We start from the raw sequence: 13,381 nt of genomic DNA on the forward strand, positions 1-13,381 counted from the left end.
CCAACCAAACCTCTCTCTCTCTCTCCAATTAACTTTCCATCCATTATGACCATACAAGTTGTTTTCTGTGGGGACAGCTAAACCCTGGTGTTGCCCCATCTTGTGGTTCTCCAATTAAATTAACACGGCTTTGTGTTCTGCATTCATTCTGAAGGGGACTCTTACTTTTTAAGCATGACCTTGGTGATGTCTCAATGTTTTCCCTTAGGAGCTGATTAAAACATCATAGTAATAGACTTCACAGATAAAAAGGTCATCCTCATCCACAGATTAAACAGATGTGTCATTGTTTTAGCTTTATCGCCATGAAGAGAAATACATTAGCTGTAGTACAGTACAGTGCTGTAGTAGCAGTAACTCAGAAGAACATTACAGTGCTGTAGTAGCAGTAGTACAGTCCAGTTGACCCTCTCTCCTCTTGATGTTAAGACACAGTGGACAGGATAGGTCAGGGATCATCAACTACATTTTTTTCCTTTAGCGGATGGTCGGGGGGCCAGAACATAATTAAAAATTGACCGCAAGAAGCCCAAATATTTGACTAATACATAATCATTTGATACCTTGTTTGCATTTGTATATAACCACGTTTCTCTCTTTTATGTGTGGGAATACTTGGGAACAGATTTCCAAAAATAAAATCTCTTGGAGCTGATTTCCTGGTGCTTTTACATTTTTTTATGTCCCCCCAAAAATATAAATAATAATAATTTGCTCAGAAAACTTGGGGGGCCAATAAAACCACCAGCGGGCCAAATTCGTCCCGTGGACCGCCAGTTAAGGAACCCTGGTATAGGTAAACTCTTCCTGTATTATAATATTTGTAACATATTTTTTTATTTTCATGTTTTCCCCACACTAAATACAAATATATGAACAACAACTTACAGATGCACACAAACAACAACTACATCTCTTCTGCCCAGACCAGCATGCTCACACCTCCATCCCTACTGCCTGCATTATTGTTTGCCACATGGTCTTAAATTGTAACAATTTGTTTTTCTCGGTCGCCCATGCTATTTCAACATTTCAATAATACATCTTTAGATTTTTCCATTGTGTTAATGATGGCGGATTGATTGATTTCCAAGTTTTTAGTATACGGTTTTTCAAGATGAGTGATGAGAAGAGAATCACCACATCCCCATATACCAAGTTTTGAAATATGCAGACAGACGGATTAAAAGTAAGTTTACATTGTAATACTTCTGACAGCCATCTGTCTAGCTCCACCCATAACTTTTTGACATTATAGCATTCACAGAAAGCATGGATTACTGAGTCTTTAGTAGTTTTACACTTAAGAAATAACTGCCATTGTGCTGTAGAATTTGTGAATTTTGTGTCTTGTATAATAAACCCTATACATTAGTTTATACTGGATTAAGCGTGCATTTTTGTTAATTGTAATTTCGTTAGTTACGCTCCAACATTCCTTCCGTCTTGTGCCAACATCAGTTCTTTTTAAATCTTGGTTCCAATAGTTTATATTTTTTTCTAAGAGATTGTCAGTTGGATATGCTCGCTTCACAGTTTTGTATATCCTACCTATCATATGAACATCCTTTTCTGACTCAAATAAGATTCCCTCAAGGTTGCTCTGATGTTCAAAAGCGTTTACGGTTTCTATGCCTTTAGCTTTCCATGTGGACCAATTTATAAGTGAATTCTGAAAAGCTATCCAATGATTGTTCCATAAGGTTGTGTTTTAAAGGAGTGATATTGGTTCTTGTAGAATGTTAAATATTCTTCCATTTTGTTATAGTGTTCTTTCTATGAAGTTGTTAATGTTCTTAGCTTTATCCTTTGAAAATAAACCCGTAAAAAGATTCTGGGGATTAGCATGTGCATCTTCAATACAGTATGTACTCATTGTTCCTCTTTAGTGCATTTAACTATATGTCGCAAGTAAAAGCCTTGGGTAGCGAGTTGATACAATGCCAAGTCTGGAAGGTTAAAACCACCCTCAGACTTACAGTGAGGGAAAAAAGTATTTGATCCCCTGCTGATTTTGTACGTTTGCCCACTGACAAAGAAATTATCAGTCTATAACTTTAATGGTAGGTTTATTTTGAACAGTGAGAGACAGAATAACAACAAACAAATCCAGAAAAACGCATGTCAAAAATGTTATAAATTGATTTGCATTTTAATGAGGGAAATAAGTATTTGACCCTTCTGCAAAACATGACTTAGTACTTGGTGGCAAAACCATTGTTGGCAATCACAGAGGTCAGACATTTCTTGTAGTTGGCCACCAGGTTTGCACACATCTCAGGAGGGATTTTGTCCCACTCCTATTTGTAGATCTTCTCCAAGTCATTAAGGTTTCGAGCCTGATGTTTGGCAACTCGAACCTTCAGCTCCCTCCACAGATTTTCTATGGGATTAAGGTCTGGAGACTGGCTAGGCCACTCCAGGACCTTAATGTGCTTCTTCTTGAGCCACTCCTTTGTTGCCTTGGCTGTGTGTTATGGGTCATTGTCATGCTGGAATACCCATCCACGACCCATTTTCAATGCCCTGGCTGAGGGAAGGAGGTCCTCCCCCAATATTTGACGGTACATGGCCCCGTCCATCGTCCCTTTGATGCGGTGAAGTTGTCCTGTCCCCTTAGCAGAAAAACACCCCCAAAGCATAATGTTTCCACCTCCATGTTTGACGGTGAGGATGGTGTTCTTGGGGTCATAGGCAGCATTCCTCCTCCTCCAAAAGCGGCGAGTTGAGTTGATGCCAAAGAGCTCCATTTTGGTCTCATCTGACCACATCACTTTCACCCAGTTCTCCTCTGAATCATTGATGTTCATTGGAAAACTTCAGACGGGCATGTATATGTGCTTTTTTGAGCAGGGGGACCTTGCGGGCACTGCAGGATTTCAGTCCTTCACGGCATAGTGTGTTACCAATTGTTTTCTTGGTGACTATGGTCCCAGCTGCCTTGAGATCATTGACAAGATCCTCCCGTGTAGTTCTGGGCTGATTCCTCACCGTTCTCATGATCATTGCAACTCCACGAGGTGAGATCTTGCATGGAGCCCCAGGCCGAGGGAGACTGACAGTTCTTTTGTGTTTCTTCCATTTGCGAATAATCGCACCAACTGTTCTCACCTTCTCACCAAGCTGCTTGGCGATGATATTGTAGCCCATTCTAGCCTTGTGTAGGTCTACAATCTTGTCCCTGACATCCTTGGAGAGCTCTTTGGTCTTGGCCATGGTGGAGAGTTTGGAATCTTGATTGATTGATTGCTTCTGTGGACAGGTGTCTTTTATACAGGTAGCAAGCTGAGATTAGGAGCACTCCCTTTAAGAGTGTGCTCCTAATCTCAGCTCGTTACCTGTATAAAAGACACCTGGGAGCCAGAAATCTTTCTGATTGAGAGGGGGTCAAATACTTATTTCCCTCATTAAAATGCAAATCAATTTATAACATTTTTGACATGCGTTTTTCTGGATTTTGTTGTTGTTATTCTGTCTCTCACTGTTCAAATAAACCTACCATTACAATTATAGACTGATCATTTCTTTGTCAGTGGGCAAACGTACAAAATCAGCAGGGGATCAAATACTTTTTTCCCTCACTGTATGAAGATGTAAAACATTCCTTTTTAATCTATACATTTTATTTGCCCATATAAAGTTTGTTATACCGAGTATACCTTTTTGAAGAATGTATTCGGTGGGGTACTTGGTATTTCCAAAAATAAAGCCATATTACCAAAAATAAAGCCATGCCATTCTGAAGAGGTTTAAGATTTATGAGAAGATTGTTCCATTTAATTAGATCTGCTTTCATATTGTTGAGTAATGGAATAAAGTTATCTTGATATATTTGTTGTGGTCCACTTAAAGGAGAAGGAGCTGTAGATCTGGAGTCATTATTTTTCCTTTTGCCGTTATTTCATTTTTTTCCACATCAAATGTTTTTCCTAAGGTTTTAGAGTATTCTTAAAACATTATTTGTAAAGCGGCCATTGAGTTTTCAATATTGGTCAGGTATATCAGGAGTTCATCTGCAAATAAGTTTAGTTTATATTCATGTTTACCAATACTGATACCTGTTACGTTTGGGTCCTGTCTAATTATTTCTGCAAGTGGTTCAATTAACAGTGCAAAGGAGAAGGGACATCCCTGTCTTGTGCCCCTTTCCAAAGCAATTTCATCAGATAATGTATTACACTACATGACCAAAGGTATGTGTACAACTGCTTGTCGAACATCTCATTCCAAATCATGGCCATTAATATGGAATTGATCCCACCTTTGCTGCTATAACAGCCTCCACTCTTATGGGAAGGCTTTCCACTAAATGTTGAAACATTGCCTCAGGGACTTGCTTCCATTCAGCCACAAGAGCATTAGTGAGGTCGGGCACAGATGTTGGACGATTAGGCCTGGCTCGCAGTCGGTGTTCCAATTCCTCGCAAAGGTTTTCGATGGGGTTGAAGTCAGGGCTCTGTGGAGGCCAGTCAAGTTCTTCCACACCAATCTCAACAAACCATTTCTGTATGGACCTTACTTTGTGCACAGGGGCGTTGTCATGCTGAAACAGGAAAGGGCCTTCCCCAAACTGTTGCCACAAAGTTAGAAGCACAGAATCGTCTAGAATGTCATTGTATGCTGTAGCGTTAAGATTTCCCTTCACTGGAATTAAGGGGCTTAGCCCGACCCATAAAAAACAGCCCCAGACCATTATTCCTCCTCCACCAAACTTTACAGTTTGCACTATGCATTGGGGCAGGTAGCGTTCTTCTTTGCGTCCGCCAAACCCAGATTTGTCCGTTGGACTGCCAGATGGTTGAGCGTGATTTATCACTCCAGAGAACGCGTTTCCACTGCTCCAGAGTCCAATGGCAGCGAGCTTTACACCACTCCTGCCGACGCTTGGCATTGCGCATGGTGATCTTAGGCTTGTGTGCGGCTGCTCGGCCATGGAAACCCATTTAATGAAGCTCCTGACGAACAGTTATAGTGCTGACGTTGCTTCAAGAGGCAGTTTGGAACTCGGTAGGGAGTGTTGCAACCGAAGACAGACGATTTTTACGCGCTATGCGCTACACGCTTCAGCACTCAGCCGTCCCGTTCTGTGAGTTTGTGTGTACTACCACTTTGCGGCTGAGCCGTTGTTGCTCCTAGATGTTTCCACTTCACAATAACAGCACTTACAGTTGACCAGGGCAGCTCTAGCAGGGCAGAAATTTGACGAACTGACTTGTTGGAAAGGTGGCATCCTATGACAGTGCTACGTTGAACGTCACTGAGCTGTTTAGTAAGGCCCTTCTACTGACAATGTTTGTCTATGGAGATTGCATGGCTGTGTGTTCAATTTTATACACCTGTCAGCAACGGGTGTGTCTGATATAGCCAAATCCACTCATTTGAAGGGGTGTCCATATGCTTTTGTATATATATTGTATTTGTGTATATTTTTGCTTTAGGACATGTATATAATGTTTTTTATACAATTTATTATTTAAGCTAGAAAGTTGAAAACTTCCAAAGGTTTAAATAGAAAAGGCCATTCAAGATGGTCAAAATACTTTTCGGCATCAACAGCCATTATTGATCAATATATACAGTGGGGAGAACAACTATTTGATACACTGCCAATTTTGCAGGTTTTCCTACTTACAAAGCATGTAGAGGTCTGTAATTTTTATCATAGGTACACTTCAACTGTGAGAGACGGAATCTAAAACAAAAATCCAGAAAATCACATTGTATGATTTTTAAGTAATTAATTTGCATTTTATTGCATGACATAAGTATTTGATACATCAGAAAAGCAGAACTTAATATTTGGTACAGAAACCTTTGTTTGCAATTACAGAGATCATACGTTTCCTGTAGGTCTTGACCAGGTTTGCACACACTGCAGCAGGGATTTTGGCCCACTCCTCCATACAGACCTTCTCCAGATCCTTCAGGTTTCAGGGCTGTCGCTGGGCAATACGGATTTTCAGCTCCCTCCAAAGATATTCTATTGGGTTCAGGTCTGGAGACTGGCTAGGCCACTCCAGGACCTTGAGATGCTTCTTACGGAGCCACTCCTTAGTTGCCCTGGCTGTGTGTTTCGGGTCGTTGTCATGCTGGAAGACCCAGTCACGACCCACCTTCAATGCTCTTACTGAGGGAAGGAGGTTGTTGGCCAAGATCTCGCGATACATGGCCCCATCCATCCTCCCCTCAATACGGTGCTGTCGTCCTGTCCCCTTTGCAGAAAAGCATCCCCAAAGAATGATGTTTCCACCTCCATGCTTCACGGTTGGGATGGTCTTCTTGGGGTTGTACTCATCCTTCTTCTTCCTCCAAACACGGCGAGTGGAGTTTAGACCAAAAAGCTATATTTTTGTCTCATCAGACCACATTACCTTCTCCCATTCCTCTTCTGGATCATCCAGATGGTCATTGGCAAACTTCAGACGGGCCTGGACATGTGCTGGCTTGAGCAGGGGGACCTTGCGTGCGCTGCAGGATTTTAATCCATGACGGCGTAGTGTGTTACTAATGGTTTTCTTTGAGACTGTGGTCCCAGCTCTCTTCAGGTCATTGACCAGGTCCTGCCGTGTAATTCTGGGCTTATCCCTCACCTTCCTCATGATCATTGATGCCCCACGAGGTGAGATCTTGCATGGAGCCCCAGACCGAGGGTGATTGACCGTCATCTTGAACTTCTTCCATTTTATAATAATTGCGCCAACAGTTGTTGCCTTCTCACCAAGCTGCTTGCCTATTGTCCTGTAGCCCATCCCAGCCTTGTGCAGGTCTACAATTTTATCCCTGATGTCCTTACACAGCTCTCTGGTCTTGGCCATTGTGGAGAGGATGGAGTCTGTTTGATTGAGTGTGTGGACAGGTGTCTTTTATACAGGTAACGAGTTCAAACAGGTGCAGTTAATACAGGTAATGAGTGGAGAACATGAGGGCTTCTTAAATAAAAACTAACAGGTCTGTGAGAGCCGGAATTCTTACTTGTTGGTAGGTGATCAAATACTTATGTCATGCAATAAAATGCAAATCAATTACTTAAAAATCATACAATGTGATTTTCTTGATTTTTGTTTTAGATTCCGTCTCTCACATTTGAAGTGTACCTATGATAAAAATTACAGACCTCTACATGCTTTGTAAGTAGGAAAACCTGCAAAATCGTCAGTGTATCAAATACTTGTTCTCCCCACTGTATGTTTTATGGGCTTTTTCTAAGATTGTAGTTTATTTTTCTTTAATTTAATTTTCTATATCAGATTTACCTTTTGCAGAGTATGAGATTATCATTCCCCTAATGTACACCTTAAATGCATCCCAAATTATATCGGGGTCGGCTTTTCTCTGCACTCTGTCTACATTTGTAAAGGCAAAGGTTTTTATTTTTATTTTTACGTATTTAATACATCTCGGGTCCAGAAGATGCACTCTGGTCATTCTCTCAATTCTGTTGCTAAGTTTATTTTCTATTGGTGTAATTAAGCATGATACCGGAGAATGATCCGATATCACTAGATCATGAATTTATGAATCCAGTAAATTGTTGAGTGCATTTTTGGAAATAAAAATGTGGTCAATTCTTGAATAGCTTTTTCTTAGTCTAATAGTCATGCAGTTGTGAATAGGAATCTCCAGGTGTCCTTGAAATTATTTGTAGAGATTACATTTTTCAGCCTCTTTGGAGGCTCCCTAAATGTGCATTTTTTGGTATTACTACGTCTGTCAATCTTATCAAATGTTTAAATCTAAATCACCTGCTAAAATAATAGTTCCTGTCTGGATTTGATATAATATAGCTTGAACAGATTTGCCCCTGGTGGATATATATTATTTAACTAGGCAAGTCAGTTAAGAACAAATTCCTATTTACAATGACGGCCTACCCCGGCCAAACCCGGACGACGCTGGGCCAATTGTGCCCCGCCCTATGGGACTCCCAATCACGGCCAGTTGTGATACAGCCTGGATTCGAACCAGGGTCTGTGGAGATGCCTCTAACACTGAGATGAAGTGCCTTAGACCGCTGCGCCACTTGGGAGCAAATTCAATTAAACAATAGAAAACAGTCTTCTTGGTCGAAGTGCTGGGATATACAGTGGGGGAAAAAGTATTTAGTCAGCCACCAATTGTGCAAGTTCTCCCACTTAAAAAGATGAGAGAGGCCTGTAATTTTCATCATAGGTACACGTCAACCATGACAGAAAAATTGAGAGAAAAAAATCCAGAAAATCACATTGTAGGATTTTTAATGAATTTATTTGCAAATTATGGTGGAAAATAAGTATTTGGTCAATAACAAAAGTTTCTCAATACTTTGTTATATACCCTCTGTTGGCAATGACACAGGTCAAACGTTTTCTGTAAGTCTTCACAAGGTTTTCACACACTGTTGCTGGTATTTTGGCCCATTCCTCCATGCAGATCACCTCTAGAGCAGTGATGTTTTGGGGCTGTCGCTGGGCAACACAGACTTTCAACTCCCTCTAAAGATTTTCTATGGGGTTGAGATCTGGAGACTGGGTAGGCCACTCCTTTATTGCCCGGGCAGTGTGTTTGGGATCTTTGTCATGCTGAAAGACCCAGCCACGTTTCATCTTCAATGCCCTTGCTGATGGAAGGAGGTTTTCACTCAAAATCTCACGATACATGGCCCCATTCATTCTTTCCTTTACACGGATCAGTCGTCCTGGTCCCTTTGCAGAAAAACAGCCCCAAAGCATGATGTTTCCACCCCCATGCTTCACAATAGGTATGGTGTTCTTTGGATGCAACTCAGCATTCTTTGTCCTCCAAACACGACGAGTTGAGTTTTTACCAAAAAGTAATATTTTGGTTTCATCTGACCATATGACATTCTCCCAATCCTCTTCTGGATCATCCAAATGCACTCTAGCAAACTTCAGACGGGCCTGGACATGTACTGGCTTAAGCAGGGGGACACGTCTGGCACTGCAGGATTTGAGTCCCTGGCGGCGTAGTGTGTTACTGATGGTAGGCTTTGTTACTTTGGTCCCAGCTCTCTGCAGGTCATTCACTAGGTCCCCCCGTGTGGTTCTGGGATTTTTGCTCACCGTTCTTGTGATCATTTTGACCCCACGGGGTGAGATCTTGCGTGGAGCCCCAGATCGAGGGAGATTATCAGTGGTCTTGTATGTCTTCCATTTCCTAATAATTGCTCCCACAGTTGATTTCTTCAAACCAAGCTGCTTACCTATTGCAGATTCAGTCTTCCCAGCCTGGTGCAGGTCTACAATTTTGTTTCTGGTGTCCTTTGACAGCTCTTTGGTCTAGGCCATAGTGGAGTTTGGAGTGTGACTGTTTGAGGTTGTGGACAGGTGTCTTTTATACTGATAACAAGTTCAAACAGGTGCCATTAATACAGGTAACGAGTGGAGGACAGAGGAGCCTCTTAAAGAAGAAGTTACAGGTCTGTGAGAGCCAGAAATCTTGCTTGTTTGTAGGTGACCAAATACTTATTTTCCACCATAATTTGCAAATAAATTCATTAAAAATCCTACAATGTGATTTTCTGGATTTTTTTCTCTCAATTTGTCTGTCATGGTTGACGTGTACCTATGATGAAAATTACAGGCCTCTCTCATCTTTTTAAGTGGGAGAACTTGCACAATTGGTGGCTGACTAAGTACTTTTTTTCCCCACTGTAAGGGCTAATGGTGTATTCTTGTTTATCAGGATGCCTACACCTCTGCTGTTACTACAGTAGGTGTCATCATATGCCTCTCCAACCCTGCTCCTCTTTAAATATTCTTTTTTTTGTTTTGTTTTATGTAACTCTTGCAAGAAAACCATATCTGCTGATATTCTCTTTAAGTGTTCGAGAACCATATGCTTTTTTTGATGAGATAGATCATCACTCAGTCAGTTGCCCCCAGTGGACGGTATTGAAAGCATCTCCCGATGTCCTGGGGACCTGGACAAACGTCAAAAACTGAAGTCGATCTGGTGTGACCAGGCTGCATCAGTAGCCTGTGTTTTCCAGTAGGAGCACTCTGAGAAGACCTGCACAGTCAGCAGGAGGAAACTGACTGGGGGAGAAAGTTCCTGCGCACTTACCATTTTACCCTCTCATATTGCAGCACTGTGTGCGTGCGTGCATGTGCTGTACTGTGCTGAGATGTAGAGATAGATCTGGCAGATACCCTGCCAAGGAGAGAGCGATATAATACAGCTGACTGATACAGTTTCTCTATTTGCTCTTAAAGACTCCATTTCACAGAGAGAATACAAACAGCCAAGTAAATTACAGTATAGGGCTACGATCATTTTAAATAAATAGTCCAGTGACTAACTCATCTCACTCATCATGCAATATGACAACGACACTATAGCATATGGGGTCGTTAGAGTGTAGATGGAGGAAGTATAGTGGACAGTTGACAAAGATATGCTTTATTTTCATTGAATAACATTACACATGAAAGCAATAGCAGTTCCAGCTGGATGTGACCAGTTTCAGATACGTATTTAAAGACTGTGAAAGCAGGACCGATCTCTGCAGTCACTAACACAGTTTACACCAGCAGAGAGAGATACAGAGAGAGAGAGAAATGTGCTGTCACACATGAGGAGCACTGATTCAGTAAGTCAGTCTTATCAAGCCAAAGGCTCATGCTGTGCATCACACACACACAGATACATATTTGAAATCTGCAAAAGTCCACACGCGAACCAGACAACCCTTAATTTGAGCAATAGCACATCTCTCATGTCTCTGCCAAGTCAGAAATATCAGACAGTAGCTGCAACAACAACCATAATAGCTATAAATCAGTGCTGGCACACACACACAGAGACACACACACACAGAGAGACACACACAGAGACAGACAGAGAGAGAGAGAGTTAGGTTAGGCCTCTTCCAACAGAGAGCTGTGTATCCTAAGCCTGAACGGAAAACGACACACTCTGAAGCGCATGTAAACATACAGGGCTCTTCACCACAACACAAACAGCAGCAGAAAAACACACTCACTGCAGCAGATAAAACCACTCACTGCAGCAGAGCAGCAGAAAAACAAACTCACCGCAGCACAGCAGCAGAAAAACACTCTCTGCAGCAGAAAAAACACACTCACTGCAGCAGAGCAGCAGAAAAACACACTCACTGCAGCAGAGCAGCAGAAAAACACACTCACTGCAGCTGAGCAGCAGAAAAACACACTCACTAGCCTAGAGAACATGTCTGTCTAGTCAGGACAGTCACAGGGTCTCACTGGTATGATACACACATACAGAGGAGGATACTTACACCGCACACACACACACACACACACACACACACACACAAACAGCCCACAAACATTTTACGGTAGAGTTCCCATATGCTTTCATCTCCCCCTCGCAACTCAACTCCACTCGAATGGAAAGAGTCAGACACACACACACACACACATGCTTAAGGCAATGGTGGCCTTGAGACTGTGACCATTCGAGTAGATCTAAATATGCCCTCGCCCTCCTCCTCCTCCTCCTCCTCCTCCTCATCTCTTCTCTCCTCCAACACGTCATCCTCTTCAACCTGCCTGCAGCACAAACAGTCCACTTAGACTCTTAGAAATACCCACAATGCTACACTCTACCCTACATCACTGAGAGTTTAGACATATACTTCCCTCATAGAATATCCCCAAAGTTTGAACGAATGCAAATCTAAAAGCCCAATAGAAAACTGTCTCTTTAACAGTAACAGTATATTTTCTAACACTTGGCTATTCTAATAATGTAACTAATGCACACACACGGACATCTACTGTGCCAAATATGAAGATATTAAGCCATTCACAAAAAGACGCATGCACATACACACACACACACACACACACTCTACAGGAGTTTGGGTTGGGGGTCTTGTTGGTCTGTGTGTTGTAGGGAAGGGAAGGCGGTGCACTGTTGATACCCAGCCAGAGGGCATATCTGCCAGTGAGGAGAGCCCTCTAATCCCTAATCTGCCTATGGGAAACATGAACAGTAATTAAATAATGTCCAAGAACAGCCATCTTAACCCTCACACATAGCCTGCAATTCATCTGCATGATGTTAACTGGAATGACTATTTCACTCTGTGTTTCTCCGTCAAACTGTATGACAACAAAATGACTAAAACCCTGAGGTGTGCTGGAAATATTTTCCTCTGGCCTTTTACCATTGTAAATGAACACACACCATAGTTTTAATCAACAAATGTTGTTTTCTCAGAAGGCCAATAGCTCTCCAAAGCATGGAATTCAGGACTAGACAATACTAGTTTTGTGGACAATTTCATTGTTGTTCTGTGCCAGCCTATGTTTATTGGGAGGGACAATGAATCACCCTGTACAAAGTCAATTAATCATGCCGTGAAAGCAGCAATCAGCGTATACAAAGGTAAAACTGAGATTAGGATTATAGATGGGCAAAGTGGTTTAATCTGTCACTGAGGGATCTCCTCCTTTAAAACAACCCTGATGATCAATGACATGTGAAAGTGAAAGGAGTGGCATCTCTAGCTCTCATTGATTCTGACAGAGGTTTACTGAAAGCAAATTATACAGCATTCCTGAGACAGACGCCACCAGTAAAGGCATTAATATCTCCTGTCACTTTGTGTGTGTGTGTGTGTGTGTGTGTGTGCGTGTGCGTGAGAGAGAGAGAGAGAGAGATCACACTCATTTACCTCTGTTTCACTGTGTTCCACAGAATGATGCCATCACTGGGATAGAGTGTAAGTAAGTCTTATTTATCTTTGTACTCCTAAAACCATAGTGGAAAGAGCTAGAGAGGTCATTAGAGCAGTACTGTGCGTTATAATTTGGTTGACATTTAGGAGTCCCCTTCCATTGGCTGAATCTGATGAATGGAAATGCTGCTCATTTGGATGTGACAGACAGATAGGGATGATTCAGTTCCTCTCTCTCGCCCACACCATGCTGCCCTGGCTCTGCTCTGACATCTGGGTGACATCTGCTTAAAGTAGGTCCTCTCTCCAGCCTGTATGTCAGCCTGAAAACCCTCCCATCTCACTGCTCTGCTCTGCTCTCTCAGTCTGTCCCTGGATACACACTCCAGGCTGAAGTCTGACATCTCTGCCACAGTTAGCAGATGAAAGGGGACAGAGAGAAATGTTTGAGACAGAGAAGGTCAGTGGACAGATCTGAGTGCCTCGGGTGCTCTGAGGATGAGTAGTAATCAGTGAACAGTGTACGTCTGAGTAAAGCTTGGTGAAGGCTTCGAGTGTGACTCCTATCCCCCTCTCTCCCTCTCTCCCTGGAGGGGACGTTTTTGAACGCAACACGCTCTCTGTCTTTTTGCTTGAGGAGGAGGAGGAACGGGAGCAGCAGATGCTCGTTAATCAGCAGAGAGAATGTTTAGAGGAGAGGAGAGGAGAGGGAAAGGT

This window comes from Coregonus clupeaformis, chromosome 23 (assembly GCF_020615455.1).
Source record: "Coregonus clupeaformis isolate EN_2021a chromosome 23, ASM2061545v1, whole genome shotgun sequence".
Lineage (NCBI taxonomy): Eukaryota > Metazoa > Chordata > Actinopteri > Salmoniformes > Salmonidae > Coregonus > Coregonus clupeaformis.